The 13,406-nt window shown below is 38.8% G+C and overlaps 1 pseudogene; it reads left to right on the forward strand.

Moving 5' to 3' along the window:
• The first annotated feature begins 8,151 nt into the window (after positions 1-8,151).
• LOC131232348 (elongation factor 2-like) lies at positions 8,152-13,200 on the forward strand (annotated as a pseudogene).
• Positions 13,201-13,406: the final 206 nt, after the last annotated feature.

Genomic DNA, 13,406 nt, shown 5'->3' on the forward strand with positions numbered 1-13,406 from the left:
TGTGTGGGTCACATAATAGAAAATAATGGTGACAATGGAACCCACTATTGAAACTTTTCAGGCTCACTGTGATGTTTGTTAGAAGTGGACATTGCCCAAGTTAGGACTTTTTTGGCCCCACGCGAAGCAGGTCGACAAGGTGGGCAGAATGGATCACCCCATTGTGGGCCTTAAGCTATGGTACCAATGGTTTGGTAGAAAAGGACGTGAACATGTTCAATATCATGATCCATACAACATAACAACCATGACCCATATAACATGACAACTACGACTCATGCAAACCACGGCCCAAATGGGCCGATACTGATGTATGTGTATAATCCATTCCGCCCATCCTTTTTATCGTGTCATTTTAGGGCTAGGGCCCAAATATCAGCTCGACCCAGTACTTTTATAGCCCACAAAATAGAAAATAATGGTGACTGTTGAAAGTTTTCAGGCTCACAGTGATGTTTGTTAGAAGTGGACATTGCCCAAGTTAGGACTTTTTGGGCCCATGCCGAGTTGGCCGATAAGGTAGATGGATCGGATCACCCTATTATGGGCATTAAGCTATGGTACCAATGGTTTTGTAGAAAAGGAATTGAACACATTGAAAACTACGATCTATACAACATGACAACCATGACCCAAATGGGCCGCAAGTTATGGATCATAGTTGTCATGTTATATAGGTCTTAGCTGTCCTGTTATATGGGTCTCAGTTGTATGGATCACAGTTGTTCTGTTATATGTGTAACGCCCTAGAAATTGGGGGTCGTGCATATACTCGACTCCCAAGTTTTCGGGTATCACTTATAACCGATTTTACTAATTTGCATTTAATCAGGTTTAGATGCACAATATGGAATTACTTGAAATATAAAGCACAATCACAACTAGTATTCTACTGAAATGAAAGAGGCTAAATATATACAAGTCCAAAATAATATGAATGGGTCGCGGCGTTGCCTAACAAAATCACAAAAATATGTCCAAAAAGAATGATGAGCTAAGTTCAACACCCAGCGATCCAAATCCGTCTACTAGGCCGGTGGAGAACCACCCATCAGCTGGAAGTAGGATAGCTCGTCCTCCTCATCAAGACTCGCGCTGCCAGGCTCCTCGTACTCTGCGTCACCTGCAACTACGGGAGAGTCTGGTTGGTATTTTAAAACACCGTCCCAGAGTGGGAGTGAGTGATCAACTTAGTGGGTACTATTAGTCTTAAGTTGTAACAAACATCAATTTCATTATGAATTTAATGAAAGGCAAACATCCATAAACACCTAACTAATCTTGTTAATGTAAGTGCATGATAAATGATATGATGCATGACCTCGCCACAACACTCTCTTAAGCGACTCCGTCTAACGATCGCGTATGACCAACACTCCCTCATCGCGACCTCAACTACCAAGTCACTAACCTAACTAGTGCGATGCAATTATGATAATGTTAGTTGACTCCTTATTTAATTTCATTCATCCAGCAGGTTAGAGAAACTAATACGCCCCACATATTAATGCCCTCAACTAGTTGTGAGGCCAAGGCCCCTTAACGTGTGAGGCCAGGACCTCGCGATCCTTGATCTCGTTAGGTTCCTCATCCCCGACTTCAAGCACATGAGGAGTGCTGAGAAAAGGGAATACTTGCGGCCACTACGAGGAGGCTTGTCACCCCAGCGTAAGCCGACAGATCAGACACAGTGTCCTATTCTACCATGCCCGGCTCACGAGTCGGTGGATCGGTTTCAATTGGTTATCAATGGGCTTCAATGGTTGAAGGGTGTTTCAAGTTCCATACAGGCGTGAGCAAACAGGGTTAACAAACATAGTTAGTCAGTACGTGGACTAGATCGGGCGAGTCCAGGCGAGCACGTGACGAATGACATCGGGTACAAGCGACCCATGTAATCCAACTACTGTCGCTCATTCGCATCCATCCAAATCCGCCAGTCTAGCCTCAGGGAAGTCCTGCCAATGTGACCACCTACACTCACCTCGGTTTCCTGACTAACCTAGGGATTTGAGGGAAATCAAAGACACTTCAACAATTCTGAATTCAACATCTAACACAAGTGATGTCATGCATTCATACTTCAAAATATGAAAGCTCAAATTTTTCTATAATTTCAAATGATAACTATATTACAAGATAAACGTGCATGTGTGTGGTGTGGGTTAGCAAGGAGATTAAGAGATATAAACCATTCATAACGCAAACATGTAACAAGGGCTAATGCTAGCATATCATATATTGAGGACTTAAGCAAGCACATATATACAACAAGGATTAATGTATAATGTAACATACAAACTGTAAGGGATCATCACAGAAGAATCAAGTAATAATGAACATGCATTCACCAAACTCATGCCCAATCATGTTGAGGAACAACAATCATGCCATAATCAATCCATGTTAATTTAAAGAATCTAAAATGTAAGGTCTAGCTTAGGTTTTCTCTAGATTCTTCAAATATATCATCTAAGCAATCATAATTATTAGATTCATACTAAAATTGGTTCTAGGCCACCTAAGAATAATAGTCCGCACCTATGGATCGTTGAGTTCTTGAGAAATGACCTAGGAGTGCTCGGATTTGGGGTCGATTGGCCGGAATCCCTAAGGCAAAGCATTTGCATGTTAGAACTTCATGCAAATTCCTTCTCAACACAAAGGGTTTCAAGAAAAGATGAAGGATTACCTACCCAATCGAAGGAGAGGGATTCTTCTAGTTGTGGGTGAGGGATTCGTTGAAGAAGAGATGAGGAGTTGTAAGAATTGAACTCTTATGGGCCCCACTTGAGCTATGGTACACCTTCACTCTTACCTTCACTCTCCTTCTTCTCTCTTTACTCTCTTTTCTCTCTCTTTACTCTCTTTGGTTGATGGAGTAATGGTGAGAGTTATGAGAGGAAAGAGCCTTAGGGCTTTATTTTCTAGACTTGGACTCATTGGCATTAAGTTCAACAAATTCCCTCAATGGTCCTCTAGGACCTCCTTTTGACTTTGGGGCTGCCCTATCATCCCTTTGGCCACCAAATTTGGTGTGTAGGTGTCTCATGGCCCGATGAGGGGCTGTGCAAAATTTGGGAGCGATCGGATGTGGGGTTTGATCGTACGGTTCTGATTTATAAATGGCCCTATGGGGTCCATTCTGGCCGTTGGGGCTGGCTATGAAATTTATACGATAGGTGCTTCATGGCCCGATGAAGGACCGTACAAAATTTGAAGACAAATGGATACGGAGTTTTATCGTACGGGTCCGATTTGCAATTAACGGTCATCGTTCCACGATTGGGTCTCAGATCTTGTGGGTGGGCGTAGAAAAATACTCTTGGCTCTCACTGTAAATGTAGAAGAGATCTAACAGTTGTAAATCCTGATATCTCAGTTTTATTTATAAGTGCCAGATTTCAATTCTGACCCTTGGGTGAGTTGCGTTTGGCAAGTGCCGCTGGGATGGCGTGGATAATTAATTTCTAGGTGTCTACTGAGTCTGTGGTCCGCGATGAACCACAAGCCTAGTAAGATCTGCGGTTTCTCAAATTTTTAGATTTTTTTGACTTTCCTTGACCACTGCATGGCTCGCACGGGCTGTTATTAAGTATAAACGGGCTATCTGGATTGACGACCCGCACTTGGTCCAATCATAACCAGACTGGTCCACCCTAATGGGCTAACTAGGGTTAATTAATTAGTGATAGCCCACACACGAGTGGTCTTAATCGAACGGTCATGCGGTAAATCCTACGTGGACGCCTTAGGACACTATTCTGGTTGAATAGGGCGTAACAATATGGGTCGTAGTTATCCTGTTATATGGGTCGCGATCGCAGTGGTCCTGTTATATGGGTCTTAGTTTTCCTGTTATATGGGTCTCAGTTGTATAGATCGCAGTTGTCCTGTTATATGGGTCGCAGCTATCCTGTTATATGGGTCGCGATTGCAGTTGTCCTGTTATATGGGTCTTAGTTGTCTTGTTATACGGATCTCAGTTGTATGAATCACAGTTGTCATGTTATATGGGTCTCAGTTGTATGGATCACAGTTATTCTGTTATATGGGTCACAGTTATCCTGTTATATGGGTCACGGTCGCAGTTGTCCTATTATATGGGTCTTAGTTTTCCTGTTATATGGGTCTCAATTGTATGGATCGCAGTTGTCCTGTTATATGGGTCGCAGTTATCCTGTTATATGGGTCGCAGTCGCAGTTGTCCTGTTATATGGGTCTTAGTTGTCCTATTATATGGGTCTCAGTTGTATGGATCATAGTTGTTCTATTATATGGATCGCAGTTATCCTGTTATATGTGTTAAAAGGGATACATTCTTGTTTGTTACCATGTGATTGGGCTATAATTCAAGTTAATAGAAACAACAACAAAAATTAAAGCTCTGTAAAAAGGGGCATGTGTTAAAAGGGATACATTCTTGTTTCTTGCCATGTGATTGGGCTACATTATTACAGCAATCGGGTTTGGGCTCGGGATCGAGTTTAGGTTTGGGTTTTCAAGTTTAGGTTTAGGTTTAGGTTTAGGTTAAGGAGTTGAGATTAGGATTAGGTGTAGATCTAGGTTTAGGGATTTGAGAATACATTTAGGTTTTAGGTTTAGGTTTAGGTTTAGGTTATAGGTTATATGTTATAAGTTAGGTTATAGGTTATAGGTTATAGGTTTTGGTTTAGGTTTAGGTTAAGGTTTAGGTTTAAGTTATAGGTTTAAGTTAAGGTTTAGGTTTTAGTTATAGGTCATAGTATATAGGTTATAGCTTTAGGGAATTGAGAATAGGTTAAGGTTAAGGTTTAGGTTAGGAAATCGGGTCCGGGTTCGAGATCGGGTTTAGGTTTGGGTTTTCAAGTTTATGTTTAAGTTTAGGTTAGGGAGTTGAGATTAGGATTAGGTGTAGGTTTAGGTTTAAGGATTTGAGAATATATTTCGGTTTTAGGTTTAGGTTTAGTTTTTAGGATTAGGTTTAGGTTATAAGTGCAAGTTATAGGTTTAGATTTAAGTTAGGTTATAGGTTAAGATTTAAGGAATTGAGAATAGGTTAAGGTTTAGGTTTAGGAAATCGGGTTCGGGTTCGGGATAGGGTTTATGTTTGGATTTTCAAGCTTAGGTTTAAGTTTAGGTTAGGGAGTTGAGATTAGGTTTAGGTGTAGGTTTAGGTTTAGGGATTTGAGAATACATTTAGGTTTTAGGTTTAGGTTTAGGTTTAGGTTATAAGTTATAGGTTTAGGTTTAGGTTTAGGGATTTGAGAATACATTTAGGTTTTAGGTTTAGGTTTAGGTTTAGGTTATAAGTTATAGGTTTAGGTTTAGGTTTAGGTAAAGGTTTAGGTTTAGGTTTAGGTTTAAGTTATAAGCTATAGGTTTAGGGAATTGAGAATAGGTTAATGTTTAGGTTTAGGAAATCAGGTTCGGGTTTGGGATCAGGTTTAGGTTTGAGTTTTCAAGTTTAGGTTTAAGTTTAGGTTAGGGAGTTGAGATTAGGATTAGGTGTAGGCTTAGGTTTAAGGATTTGAGAATATATTTCGGTTTTAGGTTTAGGTTTAGTTTTTAGGATTAGGTTTAGGTTATAGGTTTAGGTTATAAGTGTAGGCTATAGGTTTAGGTTTAGGTTAGGTTATAGGTTAAGGTTTAGGGAATTGAGAATAGGTTAAGGTTTAGGTTTAGGAAATCGGGTTCGGGTTCGGGATAGGGTTTAGGTTTGAATTTTCAAGTTTAGGTTTAGCTTTAGGTTAGGGAGTTAAGATTAGGATTAGGTGCAGGTTTAGGTTTAGGGATTTGAGAATACATTTAGGTTTTAGGTTTAGGTTTAGGTTTAGGTTATAGGTTATAGGTTTAGGTTTAGGTTTAGGTAAAGGTTTAGGTTTAGGTAAAGGTTTAGGTTTAAGTTTAGGTTTAGGTTATAAGCTAGAGGTTTAGAGAATTGAGAATAGGTTAGTGTTTAGGTTTAGGAAATTGGGTTCGGGTTCGGGATCGAGTTTAGGTTTGGGTTTTCAAGTTTAGGTTTAAGTTTAGGTTAGGGAGTTGAGATTAGGATTAGGTGTAGTTTTAGGTTTAGGGATTTGAGAATACATTTAGGTTATAGGTTTAGGTTTAGATTATAGGTTTAGGTTTAGATTTAGGTTTAGGTTAAGGTTTAGGTTTAGGGAATTGAGAATAGGTTAAGGTTTAGGTTTAGAAAATCGGGTTCGGGTTCAGGATCGGGTTTAGGTTTGGAATTTCAAGTTTAGTTTTAGGTGTAGGTTAGGGAGTTGAGATTAGGATTAGGTGTAGGTTTAGGTTTAGGGATTTGAGAATACATTAGGTTTTAAGTTTAGGTTTAGGTTATAGGGTATAGGTTTAGGTTTAGGTTATAAGCTATATGTTTAGGGAATTGAGAATAGGTTAAGGTTTAGGTTTAGGAAATCAGGTTCGGGTTCGAGATCGGGTCTAGTTTTGGGTTTTCAAGTTTAGGTTTAAGAAGTAGGTTAGGGATCGAGTTGAGATTAGGATTAGGTGTAGGTTTAGGTTTTAGGCTTAGGTTTAGGTTATAGGTTTAGGTTATAAGTGCAAGTTATAGGTTTAAGTTTAGGTTAGGTTATACATTAAGGTTTAGGGAATTGAGAATAGGTTATTAGGTTTAGGAAATCGGGTTCGGGATTGGGATCGGGTTTAGGTTTGGGTTTTCAAGTTTAGGTTTAGGTTTAGGTTAGGGAGTTGAGATTAGGATTAGGTGTAGGTTTAGGTTTAGGGATTTGAGAATATATTTAGGTTTTAGGTTTAGGTTTAAGTCTAGGTTAAAGTTTAGGTTTAGGTTTAGGTTATAAGCTATAGGTTTAGGGAATTGAGAATAGGTTAAGGTTTAGGTTTAAGAAATCGGGTTCGGGTTCGGGATCGGGTTTAGGTTTGGGTTTTCAAGTTTAGGTTTAGGTTTAGGTTAGGGAGTTGAGATTAGGAATAGGTGTAGGTTTCACTATAAGAAAAACGGGCAAAGGTTACGGGCAAAAACCCTAGCTAAAGACCTTTTGCTACGGATCTAGTCCGTAGCACGTCCGTCGCTATTGGTGGGGTAACTAAAGGTCAAAAAACCAATGGCTATGGATTATATTCGTAGTAATAGATATCAGTAGCTACAAACAAAAGCCGTAGCTATAATTTCTGTAGTGAAATGTAGCTACGCCTATAGACACTACCAAAAAATCGAATAAAGGCTACGGACTTTGAAAGCTTTTGGTAACGGATATAAACCGTAGCTATATTGCTACGGTTTTAATCCATAGCTAAAAGCTACAACCTCTTCCGCCTCATTACTAGAGGCAGACGCTTTGTAGAGGATCTATAGGGTTCACTACAGTGTGTATGTTTTATCTAAGCCGTCCATCCATTTTGATACTTTGTTTCAAGCATGTATGTAAAAAAGGAGGTAGATCGAAGGCTCAAGTTGACCACATCATAGGAAATAGTAGAGATTAAGCACCTACCATTGATTTGTGGTGTGGTACACTTGGGATTTCGATCTGCCTCATTTTTTGGATGATGCCATAAAAATAGCTCTCAAAATGAATGGACGGTGTGGATAGACCACATACATCACAATGGGGCCCTCGGAGCGCCTAATAGGACCATCTGTTTCCGCTCAGTCCCACGCCCGAAAAAATCCCTCTATGCCCAAAAAGATCCCGCGCCCAAATAAAAAAAACCCTACCCTTTTCCCTCTCTCTCTCTCTCTCTCTGTCTGTCTTGTTGAATCCTTCATCTTCCAGTAACCCACGTCCCACATCCCACATCCCTTAGCTTCTCTCATCTTCCCATAATTGCAAACCTCTTCAAAGCACTAGATTCTCTCTATCTCTCTCCCTGAGAACTTTCATTGATTTGGGCTTTTTTTTTCTCTCTTTGACCCTAAAACGATTTGGGTTTTTCTTTTTGATCTGAAACCATATCTGATTTTTATTTTTTTTATTTTTTATTCTTCTGATTTTTTATTTTATTTTTGTAATTTTTAAAAATTTGTCCGTGTATTTGTTGTCTATCTAAGAATTACCTTTGATTTGGTTTTTCTTTTCAATCCTGCATTAACCTGGTTTCTTTATATGCATTTTGAATTTTTTGAAGCTTTGTTTTGAAAGGTATTTTTTTTTCTGAAGCTTTTTGTGTTGCTATGTTCAATATATGATGGCAAGAAAGGCTCTGCTGTCACTATTCGCTCTTTGTAGGTGTCAGGGCTTTGGCACTTCATTTTTGCTTGTCTATGGCTTACTTTGTGGCAGTTAGTTTTGATAGCATCTTTCATGGCCTGTTTGCATGGAAGGTATTCAAACATGTTTGGATTTATTTGTTAACTGACGTTTCCTGGCAGTGTGCTGCCTGGAGTTAACTGACGTCTCTAACATCATCTTCACCACTCTAAGTGCGGCCAACAGCCCCCACCCATCACCTCTTCCCTGGCCATTTCTGGTAAACAATGGAACCAATGATCTAGATAGTCTGGGTTTTTATAGATGTATGCCATTTATACAATGGATGCAGATATAGAATAGTCTTGTCATTCATCATTTGTTGTGAATGTTTAAGGTGTGCAGAACATGTGTTTGATGAAATGTCTCTGTTTTAACAATTTTCAATTTATATTTTCACATTAGTGGGCTCACTTATTGAATGGTGCATTCAGTAAATGACAAACAAATGATAGACCATTAATATCCCTTAATGAATGTACCTACATGATTAAAAGACTCGAAGATTTGGATTGACTCATTCAGCCCTGAGTCGATTTGAGACTCACCTGAATTGGGCCTGAATCGGCCAGATTTGCCCAAGTCAGGGGTGACTTGGGGTGGATGACTTGTCGAACCGAATCGGGTTCCAACGAGTCTGGGCTGACTCGTTGAAGTCCCACCAGACTTGGACAAGTCTTAAAACCATGCACGCCTACTAATTGAGTGATCCAAAACATGAAATTGGTGGGCCATCTCTTGGTTTTGCCATAATAGCCTAATTGCATTATGGACAGAATTTTCTAAATTGTGGGATTGATAGATTAATTTTGAATTATCAGTGTGGGCAATGATGGGCTCTTTAAGATATTGATATCAAAGGAGGAATGGTTTGGGATCTATGAAAGTATGTCTGATTGGATGTTGAAGATAGTTCACACCAAATCTGGATGTAATTCTCTCAGTCTCATGATCTGAGTCTATCCGACCGAGTGAATGATCTAGTGTGTAAGCTATTATCCAATCAGCCTGCAGGCCAGTTGATCTAAACCGTGCTATTGATGGGCCAACTTATGGATTTGCCATCAAGTAACTATGGGGTTGATAGCTTACTTTTGGACTTTACAATGGTGAATTCCTAATTAGGGATTTACATTGTTGAAACCCTAATTAGGGATTTATATGTATGATTTCCTATTCTGTCAGTGAATGATGATGCTTGATGATTTTCATTGCAACCGTCCAATAACTGTTCACCAATCTGAAAGTCATAAAATCAAATAAAAAGTATCTTTTTTTCTTTATTATGTATCAACTGGGACCCATACCATATTTTGTCCAGTTCATCCATCACACTTTGCCAGAGTATCAAAAGTTCTCCTGATGTCATAATTTTATCCTTATCAGAGGCATGATATCTGAGAAGGTTGTTCCAAGTTCATTTAACAGCCATCTTCTTCTTATTTATTTATTTATTTATTTAGTAATATAAATTTTGCTTTATATTGTGTTTAAAGAAGGAGAATTTTTGCAATTACTTCATATTTCTTATTTGTCAACTCCTACACTTCTCCCACTATCTTGTATTAAAAAATTTCAGTCTCATACTACATTATTTTGATAGCAGAGAAAGTTCTAATATCTCAGGTGTTTATTTTCCATTTATTCTTAATCTACTCCTGCATTGTTGGGTGAAGTTAGTCATTGTTTTTATTTTTCTACTCTCTTAGTTCACTATGTGCACCCAATCAGGTAAGTTTTGGTCTATCATTTGTCTGTAATTTACTGAATGCACCATTCATGGACAAATCATTTTATCCCCAAAAGCATCTGTTGCAATATGTTTTGGGTTGATTTTTGTTTCCACCACTATTTTAAATCTGTCGTTTATAGCAATTGCTTGAAGGCTTTTCTTTTTTGGCTACAAATAGAATCAATCAGATACTTTTATGGGTTATATGCTGCAGAATTCATGAATTAAGCTAAATTAAGTAGTTTGATTTGGTATTCTGCTACAATTTTAACCTCAGGAACATAAATGGGCTAATCTAAATTCTATTTATTTTCAGTCAAAACTATTCCTTGCTTCAAGCATTATGTTTGTACAAGTTCCTAGTTATGCACCAAGGGCCTGTTTGGATGACATTCATTTTTCATTTTAAAGTAAAAATAAAATTCTCCCATTTGGTCTTTTGGTTTGGATAATATCCAAGAAAACAGTTCAATCGTTATTCTCCTTGACAATCAGTTTGAGGTCCTTGGAAATACAGCAAGAGCCCTTGCACATGCCAATACATGGTCCATGTGTAATAAGTCCATTATGAGGATCTTGGTGGGACAATACTATACACTTTTTTTTTTATTGATTTTTCTGAAATGCAAGTATATGATGTGCAGAGATACAGAGAGTGCAAATGTAATAGTGACTATTGTACATGACGGACTAAGATTTTGGGACATACGGTATGGATGAATGCTTGGTTCACTAGTATTTTCAAATGAAAGATCACTTTGCTCTGTTTTTATTTTGATATATTTTCATGCTTATTGATCAGCAAGATGTTTCTTGGTGACCAAGTTTTGTGAAATTTGTGAAACTACGTGCCATGTTTGGCTTTTCAGGTTTCCGTTGGCGATGGCAATGGATTATCAACAACTGTAAGATGGCAACTGTAAGTTGTGAACTTCCAACAACATAAGCAATGGTCAATATGCTTGTCAACTTTTTCCTTAGTGGCTTCAGTGAAATGGATGGTCCAGTTCATCCATCACACTTTGCCAGAGTATCAAAAGTTCTCCTGATGTCATAATTTTATCCTTATTAGAGGCATGATATCTGAGAAGGTTGTTCCAAGTTCATTTAACAGCCATCTTCTTCTTATTTATTTATTTATTTATTTAGTAATATAAATTCTGATTTATATTGTGTTTAAAGAAGGAGAATTTCTGCAATTACTTCATATTTCTTATTTGTCAACTCCTACACTTCTCCCACTATCTTGTATTAAAAAATTTCAGTCTCATACTACATTATTTTGATAGCAAAGAAAGTTCTAATATCTCAGGTGTTTATTTTCCATTTATTCTTAATCTACTCCTGCATCGTTGGGTGAAGTTAGTCATTGTTTTTATTTTTCTACTCTCTTAGTTCACTATGTGCATCCAATCAGGTAAGTTTTGGTCTATCATTTATTCGATTCACCGCACCGATTTTTAGCTACAAATGATCTTAATTACTGTCCTTTGAAACCGAATCCAAGAGAATCAGTTGACAGAAGCATTTCAAAGCATCTGAGTTTTCTTGATTTCATTCTTGTAAACAGAATTTCGAAAACCATTTGCCGGCAATTAGTGGCTTCTTTGTTAATAGTTTGATTTTAGCTATAACAAATTTCTATTCTGGACAGTACTGTTTTCTGAAACATCTGCAATCACTGATCCTTTGCATGGTAATTTGAATATTTTATTGCTTCTCCTTTTATTGTTCGTATTTAATTTTTGGGTGAAAGTTTTGATAGATCATTTGGGAGGATATACTGACTTGGAAGGGTTAAAGACTTTAACACCCTCACTCAGATGAATATGCGGGCTATTTTCGTATTTGTCCTTGACAGCCTATTTTCAGGCCATAGAATGAAGGTCTGGAACTTAGGATTTGGCAACTGTGTTCCTGATCTTGAACCAGCAGGAATTGATCTTCTTTCTAAAATGCTCTGCTTGGAACCGAGTTGCATGAAAAGCTATTGTCTATGCTCCAAAACTCATGGGAAATGAGAGCTATTGTCTTTGCTTCAAAACTCATGGGAAATGAGAGCTTTGGTGTGGAGTAGAAATGAGAAGATAGTGATGCCAACAAAATGTGGGTCCAATGCTGCAAAAAATGTGGGAAATGCTTTTATCATATTTGTTGTTTATGTTCATAGGTTATGGTTCACTCATTGAATAAATTCTAACCTGCTAAGTGCATGGGTTATGGTCTACATGCAATCTGTGAGTTATTTACTACATTTAAAAAAGTAGGTGTTGTGGGGTATGTCCTAAATCTGGGTTTCTTAAGGGCTTTTTGGGGCAGAAATCTGTGGAGAGCTCCACCTCAAGATTTGCTTGAAGGACTTGCAGGAAGATTTCATGGGCGGGGCTGAGATTCTTGTTTCGGATCCTGTTGTCTTTTTCCGTGAGACTGTGCTTGAGAAGTCAGTCAGGACTGTAATGAGCAAGTCCCTTAACAAGCACAATCGTCTCTACATGGAGGCCCGTCCCTTGGAAGATGGGTGTATCGGCCCTAGGGATGACCCAAAAGCCTGCTCAAAGATCCTATCTGAAGAGTTCAGGTGGGACAAGGATCTTGCCAAGAAGATCTGGTGTTTTGGACCCGAAACTACTGGCCCAAATATGGTTGTTGACATGTGCAAGGGAGTTCAGTACCTGAATGAAATCAAGGATTCTGTTGTGGCTGGGTTCCAATGGGCATCAAAGGAAGGAGCATTGGCTGAAGAAAACATGCGGGGTATATGCTTTGAGGTCTGTGACATTGTTCTTTATGCTGATGCAATCCACAGGGGCAGTGGACAGATCATCCTGACAGCAAGAAGGGTCATATATGCCTCTCAACTAACTACAAAACCCAGGCTTTTGGAGCCTGTCTATTTGGTGGAGATACAGGCACCTGAACAAGCGCTCGGTGGCATCTATGGTGTCCTGAACCAAAAGCGTGGTCATGTCTTTGAGGAAATGCAGAGGCTTGGCACGCTGCCCTACAACATTAAGGCATACCTACCTGTCATTGAGTCGTTTGGGTTCTGGGGGACTTTGAGGGCAACAAAATCTAGACAGGCCTTCCCACAGTGCATGTTTGATCACTGGGACATGATGTCGTCTGATCCAATGGAGGCGGGATCGCAGGCGGGGGCAGTTGGTGGCTGATATCCGAAAGAGGAAGGGTCTGAAAGAGCAGATGACACCTTTTTCTGAATTCGAGGACAAGCTCTGAGGCGTTTGATTGGCAATGGAGAGATTCAAGTAGTAGGTAAGTTGGTGTCCATTTTGTCTTCTTTTTTTTTGTTTTGTTTTTTAGTTTTTGTTCTTGTAGTCTCTGTTGGCTAAGTGGCTGTTTTTTATCCAGAGTTTCGTCTGTCTACATGTTCTAAGGGGATGAGGATATATACTCTGTTTTTACCTAACTTTTAATTTTTTTTTTTTTTTTTTAATTTGTGA

This window comes from Magnolia sinica, chromosome 18, assembly GCF_029962835.1.
Source record: "Magnolia sinica isolate HGM2019 chromosome 18, MsV1, whole genome shotgun sequence".
NCBI classification, from domain to species: domain Eukaryota; kingdom Viridiplantae; phylum Streptophyta; class Magnoliopsida; order Magnoliales; family Magnoliaceae; genus Magnolia; species Magnolia sinica.